Source organism: Macaca thibetana, chromosome 15, assembly GCF_024542745.1.
Source record: "Macaca thibetana thibetana isolate TM-01 chromosome 15, ASM2454274v1, whole genome shotgun sequence".
NCBI lineage: Eukaryota > Metazoa > Chordata > Mammalia > Primates > Cercopithecidae > Macaca > Macaca thibetana.
Window position 1 is genome coordinate 95,242,775 of NC_065592.1, and position 14,690 is coordinate 95,257,464.

Sequence of the window (14,690 nt, forward strand, 5' to 3'; positions counted from 1 at the left end):
AAAATTAGCCAGGTGTGGTGGTGTGCGCCTGTAGTCCCAGCTACTTGGGAGGCTGAGGCAGGAGAATCGCTTGAACCCAGGAGGCAGAGCTTGCAGTGAGCCGAGATCATGCCACTGCAGTCCAGCCTGGGTGACAGAAGCAAGACTCTGTCTCAAAAAAAAAAAAAAAAAATTATCTGTTTAGAATATCCTTATACCTATATCTTTACACATGTAAATGACCATTGCAGAATAATTAACTCAAATTAGTAGCTTGAAATCATATTTTGGGATGTGTTTCAGTTTTTAATAAGCCTACATGTCAGTATGCACAACTTACTCAAATACGGCCCAACACCCCATCCTATAAGGCAAATGAAGAATGTATAAAACGTAAGTTATTGTAGATGATAAAAACTTAATTAACCATTTGCCTCAAAACCATTATATCTTTCTAAAAATGTCTGCCTCCTTTGTTTGCTATAAATATTCATTTAAATACATAAAATATACGAAGTAGCATTTTGTCTGCATCCCATCAAGCAAATTCATTGAGGCGTAAGGGCTGTATAAGCAGTGGGGCGGAAGACCATGCTATTACATGGATAAATGCTCCAGAGTTACTGAAGCAAGACAGAAACAATTGCAGGAACATGGGGCTCAGAATACGCTGAGGCAACCATGTTTGTGGGCAGGGGGAAAAGGAAGGCGATTGCTCAGAAATAGGAAAACCAGGGATCCCGTGATATTCCATAAAATTAAGTTCCAGTATTTAGCTTGATTCAGATAAATCATTCCTGTTATGCCATCTGCCTATCAGATATTTTACATTCATCAGGAAGCCATGGCCATTTAACAGACGTATATAATGGGACGCTTTATAGGATGATTTTCTTTTAATCACCCAAAGGTCTAATAGGGTGGTTGGCCTGCTTCCCTAATAAAATTTAAATAGCTTTTGCCTCAGGTCAAAGTGAAGTCGTCTGTCCTAAGAGGAGTTCATCTGTGACATGCATAATAGCTGCCCAGTCTCAAGAGGCCATTTGAGATTGCTGCTTCTGTCGGGAAAATAAATAATCACCACACACACACACACACGCACACATACACACACACACACACACACACACACCAGAGGCATTGCAAGCAGCAGTTCACTAACCAAAGCAAATTGCGGCCTATAGTCGTGTCTTTGCCCTACTAAAGCCCCAGAGAGCAGCACAACCTCCTTGTACGTCCCCCTGGCTTGGCACACCTCCTGATTCTTCCGTCTCCCACTACAGAGGCAGCCCTGTGGAAGAGCCCCAGCCAGATTCCAGCAGCTCAGGGACTCTGCAGGCTCCGTTCTTAGCTCTCAAGCCCTCAGGCTGTGGCCTTATATCTCCAGTGTGGTTCTGTGGCTTCCCTCCCATTTCCTACCACGCTGCAGCTTCATCCATCCTTCTGTTGTATTTTCTGTTTGGCTTTTAGTGGTGGCTTCAACCTTAAATTCTGACTTGGGAATCACCCCTCAGGTCCATTCTCCAATGCTGAGCCCAGACCCCAGGTCCCAAGGCCCTTATCTGGAAGGAAATTGGGCCTACCAGGTGATGAGCATCTAACTGGTTAATCACATAATAGAAGTGTGTATGCACACATACACACAAGTTAATACATGTTTCCAACTATTTATGGTTGAGTCTGCTCAGTTACTTTTACAAGTAAAGCTCAAAAGACTTCCCCTGGACTTGCCTCCTCTGCCTCCACATCTTGGATCCATTTTCTCATCATGAATATCTTTCTATCCTTGTGGCATTAAAGTTTAATAGCTAAGGCTGCTCTAGTACATTTGAGTTCAAGTCCAGCACGAAAAAGTCTCTATGTCTGTTCCTAAATTCCAAGGAACATATTTGATTGTATTTTACTGACTTTAAATCTATCTCATGGGCCGGGCGCGGTGGCTCAAGCCTGTAATCCCAGCACTTTGGGAGGCCGAGGCGGGCGGATCACGAGGTCAGGAGATCGAGACCATCCTGGCTGACACGGTGAAACCCCGTCTCTACTAAAAAATACAAAAAACTAGCCGGGCGAGGTGGCGGGCGCCTGTAGTCCCAGCTACTGGGGAGGCAGGAGAATTGCGTGAACCCGGGAGGCGGAGCCTGCAGTGAGCTGAGATCCGGCCACTGCACTCCAGCCTGGGCGGCAGAGCGAGACTCCGTCTCAAAAAAAAAAAAAAAAAAAAAAAAAAAAAAAAAAAAATCTATCTCATGACATCATGTAAACCAATTGTTGTGGGCAGAAAATTTTTAAACAATGATACCTCCAAATTTCACCTGAAGCACATATATTTTAAGGATTGGAGAGAATCTCCAAGGAAACTCTACCTATGTTGCTGGAAGAAGAGAGAATAACTGACCAATTGCTTTATATTTTTGGGCCAATTATTTAGATTAAGAAGTGTTCAATCCAACAGTTCCTAAACCCTCACAAAATCAGATAGTGAGAAGCCTTAGCAATTATCTAGCTCCTAGCTATTCAAAATGTTCCTCATGGACCAGCCACAATATCATCACCAGGAAGCTTGTTAGAACTGCAGCATCTCAGAAACCCTGGACCTACTGAATCAGAATCTGCATTTTACCAAGGTGTCTAATTTATATAGTAAAGTTGAAAGTTAATGATACAGACTTAAATCTCAATGTAGAGCTCTGGAAACTGGGGTGAAGCTAATGAACAGTCTTGCTCAAAGCCATACAACTATTAAGTGGGTGGAACTGGCACCAGAAATAGAATCTAGGTCTCTTGTCCTTTAGACATGGTTTCACTTCAAGTTGACATTACTTTGCATGATGAGCTTTCTTTCTTTCAATTATAATGTTTTTAATTATGTTTTAGTTATCAAGACATGCAAATCACGGTATAAATCATTATGCATTTAGCATAGTGGTTCAGAAATACAATCAAAGAGGCCTGAATTTGAACCTCAGGTCTAGTATTTGCTACCTCACAAATTTGGGAATGTTATTCAACCTCTGAAAATACAGTTCCCTTATGCACCTGCCTCAAAGATTATTCTAAGAATTGAAAGAGACAAGGCATCTATGTATATTATATATGTTTGAAACTTCATTAGCATCAGAGCACATAGAGCTCAAAAACATTATTGTTATTATTTTCCATAGGATAACATTTTTCATCATTTCATTTTTCTTCATCCATGTCTTTTTAGGGATCAGCAATACAAAATAGATAAAACTGATTACCTCCCATCAAGGAGGATATACTCTATCAGAAGAGATAGAGGAGCTACAAATTGAGCTGTGACAAACCCAAAGCCATCAGCATGAACATAGCACCTCCAAAGCACAGAGAGGAAGCAATTAATTTTGTCTAGAAAAGGAGAATAAGACTTCACAGAAAAAATTACAAGAGCCTGCCCCTTGATGTGAGCCTGGGAGTTCTTCGAGGTATTCCATTTAATTTAGTTTTTGAGGAATTAACAAGCCATTTGGTGTTAACAGTTGGGAGCATTAAAAAGTTAATAAGATTGTCTCTCCATCAGGATCATAGAATCCTAAAATGCAGAAATGACAGTGATTTATGATGGAGGCTGAGATGTCTGCCGAATATTTCCCCACTCCCTTACAGTGAAGTGGGCACCTGTCATTGGTTGTCAGGGACGAGCTGGGGGCAGAAGTGATATGTATGGGTTCCAGAACAAAGTCCAGAAGAGAAAGTCCAAGAACCCTTAGTCCACGTGGTGCACTTACAAGATGGTAGCATTTCAGTGACTGTGAAGCAGAGTCACCCACGGCCCAAATCAGACAGGCTGTACAAATGAGAAATACATTCTGGTGGTGTTAAGTCATCAGATTTGGGGCTCACTTGTTGCCATAGCATGATGCAGGCAATCCTGACTTAACATCTGATGTTAATGTTCATGGAAAGTGACTCTTCATTTTACAGTGGACGGAAGGATGGCCTAGAAGAAGGGGCAGGGAAAGAGACTGGCCTCAGATGAAGTGGAGGACCCGGGTTATCGCTAAACCTATCTAAATTTTTTACTAAGTAGCAATGTATAATAATATTTTATCTACTCACACGACAGTATTTTTAGAATGTAATCTTGAAATCCTCATAAGGACATGCACTCTGGTGCGGCCCATGAAACCTCAGCCTGTCATTGGGTCATAATGCATTTCAGTATTACAAAAACAGTTATGAATTGCCTTAAGCAAAACAAACCCATCTGTGTGTCTTTGCATGCTACTTCAAAGCCACCCAACCATCTAAAACCAAACTTCTGAGGAATAAATAGGCAACAAGGTTGAGTCCCAGAGAGTGTCATTTTTAACCTCCAGCATATTTTTGCAGCTGAGTGGTAAACTCCTCCCAAACATTTCTAATGGGAGGCTGACAGACTTCTAACAAAAGCAGTTCCAATGTGCCACTATAATAACCTACTTCTTTTGATTGCATTTATTTTTAATGATTATTTTCCCTGTATGCCAATCCAACCTATGCTGCCAACCCAGAGAGAGGGGGAGGGGAGGAAGCCGAGGACCCAGTACGTTGTCTTGGGCTGCACTGCCACCTAGAGGTAGTAGGATAACCAACCAACTGCTGCCAGGCCAGCGGCAACTGTGGAGTTAACAGGGCACCTTTCTTCCACTGCATGGGGTTGGGTAAAAGAACCTACATTGTTCCCTCAGTTTCACTTAAACAAAGCCGATTATGAAATCAAAAAGCATGACCGTGGGTATGTTCGTGAAAATTATGATTGGCCTGAAAGTGGGAGGTCCTTTAAGGAATGGTTGCGAGGGACAACTGGAAAACGGTTTTCTCTGCGGTTCTTTTTATTACAGAGGTTGGATTTGATTTGCAGCTTGAACTGAATTGGCAGAAAATCATTTAGAAATGGAATGTTACAAAAGTCTGAATAGGTCCATATGGTCAGAACTGCAATTCGATTGCAAAAATGGAATGTATTTGAAAGTTACTAGGGATCAACTCAGAGCACAAGAAGTATTGTGGGGACAGAAAAATGGACAAAGCCAATGACAACTTGTTGCATACTTAAGTTCTGGAAATGACAGAATTGGACAGATATATTCTTGATAACTGTCACTATCTTGAGGGCAAATTCAAAAGCCTTCTTGTTGATAAGGTCTTTATTTGGCTTTCTCCTCAGGCAATGTCAGTGTGTGCACAAATGCAAACCACTTTAAATAAACATGAGACATTTGTATTTGATGAAGAAGTTATTGCAACAGTATTAATACAAACACAAGTTCAGGGAAAAGATAATTTCGGTAGGCTTTTGCAAAGATAATGATTTAGTCAACATTATTAATGATACTTGTGATAAGAAACAGGCAAAAAATGGAAACAAATCATTCCTGACCTCAGGGATTTTCAACTGCAACCTCTTCATGACATTTTAAGCCAGTAATAAAGGCTCCTCCTTGAACTTAAGGAGCATATGTACATCAGTAACGCATTCCAGGGACTACAGACCATGTGGCTGCCTTTGTTTGTATAAATTCTGTGAGAGCGAAAAATTATGTGGAAAGGACAGCAAAGGAAATCCACAGAAAAGGAAAAAAAGTATTTTGCAGTGCAAAAATTTCAGAGCACAAAATTCAAAACTAGGCAAATTAACAATCTCACTCCTTGGAAGACATGGTCGTTTTCAGAAGGGCAAAACTTGCCACAGTTAACTGTTTGTATTTTTGAGGACTCACTAGGGTTCTGGTGCCGGCTCAGTTATTTACTCATTTTGTCCTGAAACAAGCACATGTGATGAGTCCTATTGTATTTCCATCTTACAGATGAGGATTGGGAGGCACAGAGAGGCTAAGCAAACTTGGAGGTAAAGCCTGGATCCCCACCCAGGTAGGTAGTGTGTCTCCAGAGTATTTATTTGAGTCTTCAGTCTCCTAAGTTGCTAGGACTACAGATGGATGTCACCACGCCTGGCTTTTTTTTGTTTGTTTGTTTGTTTTTTTTTTTTAGATGAGTTCTCACTATATTGCCCAGGCTGGTCTCCAACTCCTGGCCTCAAGAAATTCTCCCACCTTGGCCTCTCAAAATGCTGACATTACAAGTGTGCGCCACCAAGCCCAGGCTCAAGTCTGTACTCTGAAATACTAAATTTAACACTGTCTCCTTAAAAGATATTTTCTATAGGACAAGTCAAGAGACTGTAATGCTTTTTTCTGTGCAGTTGTTCAAGATGGTGTCTCCAAAAGGTGATTTTATGAAGGTCATTGCTTGTATCTGCTGCCATTCTAAAGACTTTCTTTACTTCTTGGATTCTAGTTCAGGTCAGATCAACTAGCTAGTAACAAGGGCCATAAACCCTTATCAGTGTTCTTAGACCCAATGTTTGTTTCTCCTGGATCCTTCTCTGCTTGGACCTGAACGAAGCCATTTTTCAGTCAACCCATGAGGAATTTCCTTTTCTCAGCCAGCATTCCTGTATACTTCCCCCTCCCAGGCTTGGGCAAAGGGGACTTTTCTGAGGTCAATTCGTGTACCAGGTCTGAGGTAGGTGTTCGATAAATATTTGAATAGAATCAATGGAGGCGTTTCCGAAGCTTAATCAAGCCAGAGGCATTTTTCAATATTGATGGGGTCTCTAGCAGCACTTCTAACCTCTTCCTAGGTCCCAGGTGGTTGAAGACAGAAAGTGGTCAGTTGGCTACAGGCATTCATTGTTCCTACCAAGGTGCCCTCTGAGAGAACTGAAACCCTGAAAAGACTCAATAATAAGATTTTTTTTAAAAAATCAGCCAAGGGAAATAAGGCTCATCTGCAAATGTCACTAAACTGAATGCCTCTTTGTTGTACCTTGTAGATCCTTCTAGTTAGTGAGGGTGAAAGGGAGGTCCCTATCAATCCTCGAAGCTGCCACTGTTCATACAACATATTCAGTTGGCAATAGCTTTAATTATTGTCTCATGCTATCAGGATATAATAAAATCTAAATTATCCATTGGGTTGGAGAAAAGGAAAATGGAGGAATATGAAATCTGGAGGTATACTCCTAATACTAATCCCATTGGACAGTAGCTTTTGTTCCTCTCATTCAGAAGCATTGACTGAATGACTGAAAAAAAAACTAACAGATCAACCAATGAGGAAACAAGTAAATGAAGAAACCAACATGTCCCCGGCCAATCAAAGGTAAATGTTGACGTACAGGTAGCCCTGCTTATACCTCTATGCAATGGACAACCAAGTAGTCCATTTTCTCCTTGTACATAGGCAGTGTCTGGAGCCAGGATGTATAAGCTAACTAGTGACCTAGCTGGCCTGATCAGGAGTGGGCGGCTCCAGCAAGCCTAACTGCACAGAGCCAGAGAGCATTCATAGCCTCGTGTCCAGGGGAGCGTGCCAGCGATGGAAGCCAGAGGTGTGCATCTGCAACGAGTTGTCAAGATAAATGAGGTGTCAAGATAAATGAGGTTGGTGGTAGGTATTGGAAATCAAAAGAAAGAGCCAAGGTGAAGATCCAAGAGGTTAGAGAGCCACAGAAGGTGAGCCAAGCAGATTAGAGTAGGTGGGCAGGAGGGCAGCCTGTGCCAGCACCGGAGACCACAAGTATTTTGCTTGGCTGGGCTTTCTTTTGGTTTTGTATTTCTTTTTTAAATGGGTAATACATGTACATGAAGCCAATCTCAGAAGGTTCCAAAACGGATACCAAGCAGTAATCTCATTCTCACTCTTGTCTCCCAATTCCCCAATTATCCTCTCCTGAATTTCTTCTGTATCCTTCCTTAGATAGCCTATGCATAAGTAAGCATATGTGTATTCACATCCTTTATACCATAAACCACATCATGGTATACATATCAGTCGGTAGCTTTCTTTTTCACTTGACAATACATCTTAGACATGGTTCCAGAGCAGTATATATAGAGCTGTTTCATTCTTCCTTGAGGCCTCATAGTACTCCATTGTATACATGTACCATAATATATTTAACTCATTTTTAAATGAATATTTAGGTGTATTCCAATAATGCTGTAATGATAAAGCATTTTGGATATGTGTAGACATATCTGTGAAAGTGAAGCTGCTGGGTTACAGAATATATGCACCTTAAATTGTGATAGATATTGCCAAATCACCCCCCAAATGGGTGATATCAGTTAATACTCCAAACTACGCATGTGCATAGAAATACTTCCCAATGCAATTTACTATCAAACTTTTTGCAATTGCCAAGTTAATTAGGAAAACTAATATATCATTATGGTTTTAATATGCACTTTTCTTATAATGTATGATATTGAGAAACTTCTTATGATAAAAATTGACAGAGATGAAAATGTATTAGGACCCCTTTGAGAGGCCTCCAGTCGAAGGGGCCAATATTCTGGGAACCAAGAGACCTGGGTTTGACGTTTGAGATACTGTCTCACTGATGAAGCACTTACAATGTGCAGATATATTTGCTCCTCAGGCAGAATTTTGCTGTTCCACAGTGCTGTTATTTATCAGAAACAAACCTGATTAAATGATTTTTCTAAAGCTACCTTTCTGATAAGGGGAAGAGCTAGATCCATGTCCCAGTCAATTGGACTGCACATCCTGTGCTTTTTCCAAGTCCTGGTTTTACTAACTGCTACCTTGGAACCAAAAGACCAGTGGATCTGAGATCAGAAAACCTGGGTGTGTACATCAGTCTGCTACTCACAAGCCATGTGACCTTGAGTAAATAACTTAACCTCTTTGGTGGGGTCTCAGTTTTCTCAACTGATTTATCATAAAAACTGTAGTTGTTACCTGAAAGTCCTTTCAGGTCTCAGACTTTCAAGACTTTGTAATACGGCAAAAATTCTGATGTCTTATTGGTAAAAGAAAAGCAAGTGTCCTGGATTATCCAAATGCATCATCACCTCATCTCCTAGAAATTGAGAACTGATATATGTAAACACCTCATTTAGAAAATGACTACCACCTTAAGCTCCTTCCTAGACACCACCTGCATTGTGAAGGAAGCACTTTTCTGCTTTTGTTCATCTCTTTAGAACTATTCCTTTATCACTCCTTTTTCTCTCTTTTTTGTTTTTCCTTTTTCCCATTACCCATGTAGAGTCACCTTAGGCTAAGGAAACACAACTGAAGAGAAATTAATTTTTTTCTATACTATGGTTCATCTGAGTGTTGTTTCTTTGTTTTTAACATTTTAAAGCAGTCTGCAGCCTCCTCTCCAGCGTAAGGACAGGCTGGTGAGAGGAAACAGAGACAGAGCTTCCCAATGGCCCAAGGCTCCCAGGTGAGCAAATCCCTTTAGAGAATACAGTTGTCATGCTCTTTATCTGTAAGATTCTTTACGAAGAAAAAACAAATCTCTGCAAATTAGTTGCTCACATTTGTATCACTCCTTGACCTAACTAGCACATACTTCACTTCATTTGGTGTTCGTTTAGTGTTCTATGCAGAGAGTGAGGAAAACAGCCTGGCAAATAACTAGAAAGAACATCCACTCTGATCATGGGCCAGGTGTCAAGCAATGTGCAAAACACTTAACTTTCTTTACTTTTTAATCTAAATAGTCTTTAATATAGATAAGACAGATGTGGAAACTAAAACTCAAGATATGTTTGTAAGTTGCCCAAGGTCACAGAATTAGGAAGTGGCAGAAGTGGAATTCAAGGCCAGGTCTGTCAGATTCCTAAGCCCATCTGTATACAATATTGGGTACAATGACCTCTGTTCCAACTCAGCAATTCCTAGGTCTTGGAAGTCATCTAGATGTGAATTCTCAAGGGGGATGATATTATCCCCAAGAGGGGAAAATTGTTTCTCTTGGAGGGGAGGGTGGGAGGGACCTTAACTTTTTAAATATATAAAACACAGCTATGTGCACAGTTCATAAACATACATGTAATATATCTGTGGCATTAACATTTCCTGGGCAGAGGGCAATTAGGAAAATATGTCTAAAAAGAATTTTTTGTGGGAAATTAAAACTTGAGAAACACTGATCTAGACATATCCCTAATGCAGCTCTTGAGTGCCTCGTGCTGTGTCGTGCTGCCTCCTCTTTGTCTACTCATCTCTTTCCATCAGACATATAAACCTCTTCAGAAGGTTATATGTCTTCTGAACAGGATTGCTAAATTTGACATTATCAATCAGTGGGCAGCTACTTTTAAAATTGTAGCCACCCCTAGTTATTTTATAAAGGAGAGGTTGGAAAGCATTCAGGTTGGGCTCTATCAAGGTGTGAGCCCAACTCCAAGTGTCCACTAGGCTGAAGCAGGCTGGCCACCACCATCTGATTGGGTTCCAACTATCTCCTCAACCTGCTCTTGCTGCTCCTTGCTCTTCCACTCTCCCCAGACTTCCACTCTCCTTTCTCCATCTTCTTCTTTTTCATCTCCTCTAAAGTTCATAAAGGAAATGGCCTGACCTTGACTTTAGAGGATGAGACCCACCTGGGTATGTTCACTGGCACAAAAGTTAGGCCACTGTGGTTCCCCACCTCTCTTTACCAGCTCAGCTGTCCTGTGTAAAATAAGATCTGGGGAAATGACTACACCTTAATTCAACCCAACCTGAATATGTAAAGTACATGAAAGAAGCGGGAAGGGTTGATGTTGAAGAAATGGCATATGATCCAGGTCTCCAAGGAGCTGATGCTCTCTGCACCCCGTTTTCCCCTAAACATATGTTCAGACAGAACTTTCCTACCTTTTTCTATTTGATTTCTCCAGTCTTCTTCATCTTGGTTAAGGACCCCGAAACAACTCAAAACAGAAATCCTAAATCTTTTCAAAATTCCTTAAGTAATTTAAAAAATTGGCCTTCTCAATTTCTACCTACAGTACTCTAAAGATTACTAATATTTCCTCTCCTTGCAGTTTTTCCTGCAATCAGTTTCCTCACTGAAAGTGGAACAGGTGTATATAGCCATAGAGGTCACCTGCCCTCGACTGCTGTTCTGAAAGTGGAGACAACTGTGGGTAAAGTGGAACGCTCACAAAGTCTCTTAACGTTACTGCTAGACTGTGAGATCCTAGAGGGCACCAGCTGTGTTTTGTTCATCTGGTCCTCTCCTCCTGACTACACACACACACACACACACACCCTCAAAGCACCTGGCTGTAGCAGGAATTCTGGAAATGTCTAGTGACTGTAGTAGTTTCCTAGGAAAACAGTAACAAATTATTATGAACTGGGTGGCTTAAAGCAACAGAAATTGATCTTCTCCCAGTTCTGTAAATCAGAAGTCTAAAATCAAGGTGTTGACAGGGCCAGGCACCCCTGAAGACTCCAGGGAGAATCCGTTTGATCCCCTTCTCTTGGCTGTTGGTGTTGCCGGCAGCCCTTGGCATTCCTTGTCTTGAAGACACATCACTCCAGTCTGTCACATGGTGTCCTCCCTGTGTGTGCCTCTACATGTTTTCCCCTCTTCATGTATGGACACCAGTCACATAGTATTAGGGCCCACCCTAGTCAAACATGACCTCCTTGTATTTTGAGTACATCTTCAAAAACCTTGCTTCCAAATTAGGTCATATTCACTGCTAATGGAATTTAGGTTTTGACATATATTTTAGGAGATGTAATTCAATTTACAACAATGCTTTCATTAAAAAATGAGTAAATAAGTACATACTTCACAGAATAAAGGACGAAAACAGGGAAGGAGGGAAGGAAGGAGGGAAGAAGGGAAGAAAGGAAGGAAGAAGGGAGGGAGGGAAGGAAGGAAGGCGAGTTTTCATAATATTTTAAGTATTCTATCAAGAGAAAAATAGCCATCTCAGCTGGGTTTCCTGAGTTTGTGTTCTGATGAGTCATTATGTGCTTTGTATTCCTTTGTAAAACTGTCTCACATGAACAAGTCTTTTCCCCTAAGTCTAGTGATTAATTTCCTATCTTTATGCCTATTAGGGTTCTTTTTAAAAAGAAAATTACCTGATAGTCAGTGCTGTGCATTAAATGACATTAGTAGCTTAGGTTAGGATCTTGTTTACTTGTTTGTTCATGAGAGAAATAATTTTATTTCTATGCTTAAGAGACTCACTAGTAACCAAGTCACGTGCATCTAGTTCTTCTTCCCTTCTCTGACTTGAAGCTTAGCCCTATGTCCCTCTGTACCCACCAAAAAGAAAGAAAAAAATACAAAGAAGGAAGGAAGGAAAGAAGGAAGGATGGAAGAATGGAAGGAAGGAAAAAGAGAGAAAAAAACAAAACAAAAAAAGAAAGACAGAGTGGAGGAAAGCAACCCCACACTGTCGGGTTTTGTTGCTTCAAAGAAAGAGGAAGTATGGCATCTTGAACTATCAGTCTGAAGACAAGAGGCCTGGGTCCTGGGTCCGGTTCTGACACCACAATGACAACCACAGGCTACCCCTGATTACCAGCTACTTCACCAATTAAAACAAGTGCGTGGATAATCTCCGAACTCATTCTCAGCACTAGTGCTTGATAACTCTATCCAGAGAGTCTGCTCATGGACTGAATCTACGGAGATGAGAAAGTTTCTCCCCGACTCTGCTCCCACCACTGCGCATTGAATTGGCAAATCAAGAATTAGTTCTTAGGAGAAATGCAGAATTTCCAATAGCCAAGACTAATGGGAAAAAAAGACCCTATAGAAACTATAGTCTTACTAAAACAAGAACTGCAAGAGTCCTGATCCACCCCAAGGAAAAGACCATTGAGATGGTTGCCTTGAATTTGAAACAGAACATTAGCCACCTTACATTGCCATCCCCTCCTTCCAAGCACTTCAACCCGATGAGTTCAGACAGCAGAAAGGGAAGTTGTTTCCTGGGTTTTTTTTTTTTTAAAAAAAACACACATTATAATCATCAAGTCATGAGATATTTTCTTCTCCAAGAGTATTAAGACTTAAAAGTCTGAGTGATCTATTTTTTGTTTAACTTTTATTTTTATTTATTTATTTTTTAAATTTAATTTTATTTTAAGTTCTAGGATACTGTGCAGGATATGCAAGTTTGTTACATAGGTAAATGTGTGCCATGGTGGTTTGCTGCAACTATCAACCCAACACCTAGGTATTAAGCACTGCGTGCATTAGCTCTTTATCTTAATGCTCTCCCCCCAACTCCACCACCTCCTGACAGGCCTGGTCGTGTGTTGTTCCCCTCCCTGTGTCCATGTGGTCTCATTGTTCAGCTCCCACTTATGACTGAGAGCATGTAGTGTTTGGTTTTCTGTTCTTGCTTGTGTTAGTTTGCTGAGGATGATGGCTTCCAGCATCATCCATGGCCCTGCAAAGGACATGATCTCATCCTTTTTCCATGGCTGGGTGATCTTTAAGACATGCATTGGCTAAGACAGGGTACTGTAGTGCAAAGATTCTACCAGACCTAGGTTTGAGTCCCAGCTCTGTCATGTTGGCCCTGAATTAACTTTGCTAAGCCACTTGACTTGGCTAAGCCTGTTTCCTTATCTGTTAAAACAGGAGTTATTGCAAGCATAACATGAGAAAACACGTCAAAAGCTTGTAGGACACAGTAAACACTTGGGAAATACTAGCTTTCCTGTCTACAGTAAGAAATAGATATCTGTGCCTTCCAGAATATGAGCTAAGCACAAGTCTGATTGATACTCTGTGGGTGGATTTCTAGCATCCTTTATGATAGACCATCAGCACACAGTCAGTTGTATATGCCTCCATGTATGTTAGTAATTCCCCTGTGTGCTTGATCAGTACTCCCATTGACATTTCACTGAGTCTAAAATCTCAGGAGTTATAAACTTCTCAAAAGGCCATATATGTTTATAGCCATTTGAACAGCTTCTAAAACATTAAGAAGTATGGAGCAGACAAACCAGTGGCTGGTGGGGAAATCCTGTGGGAACCCACATTCTCCTGCTGCTAAACAGCTGGAATTCACTACTGCTTCTATTTTCTCCAGTTGATGAGAAGATAGCCTTTTCTATGATCTTGTGAACTAACCAATATGTTCTTCAAGAATAAGAAGTATACCTTCCTTTTTAAAATTTTCTCTCCAGCAGTTCAAAGACTTCTCTTCCAATCAGTGCTGTATAAGTGTTTAGTTGGCCAAGTCAAGTTGTGGTCATTTACAGAAATTTAATGTTTGAAATGGCAAGTTGCTCGCTTACTGCTCTCAAAGGATACTTAGGAATTTTTAAAAATCACCAACACACCTCATTAGAAGGTTAAAAAGAAAAATATTAAAGAATAAAACTTTCTTCCTTTAAAAAATGTGTCACCTAGTAACATGAAAATTGTGACAATAAAAAGATAATCATATATAATTATTGCAGATATTGCAAAAAACAGAATCATGGATCCCCAAAGTACGAATCCACAGAAACTGTGAATATGTTACCTTACTGTGAAAAGGAATGTTGCAGATGTAATTTAGGATCTTGAGATGGAAAGACTCTCTTGGATTATTCAGGTAATCTCAATCCAGTCACAAGGGTCCTTGTAAGGGAAAGAAGGAGGCAGGAGTGTCAGGGTCTGAGGAGATGTGAAGACAGAAGCTGAAACTGGAATGACACCATGGCTGGAAGGGGCCATAAGCCAAGGATTTCAGGTGGCCTCTTAGCAGCTGGAAAAGACAAGGAAGGGACTCTTCCTTAGAGCCTCTAGAAGGAAGGCCATTCTGCTGACACCTTGATTTTAGCTCATAAGACTCATTTTTGTATTGCTGCCCTTACGAACTTGCTTTGTTTTAAGTCATAAAGTTTGTGAGGACTCATTAGAGAACAAT

At 40.8% G+C, this 14,690-nt stretch overlaps 1 protein-coding gene across 1 annotated transcript in view; it reads left to right on the forward strand.

The window, feature by feature from the left end:
- IDNK (IDNK gluconokinase) overlaps positions 1-14,690 on the forward strand; it is an 865,727-nt gene that overhangs the window by 192,977 nt on the left and 658,060 nt on the right. The window lies entirely within an intron of this gene.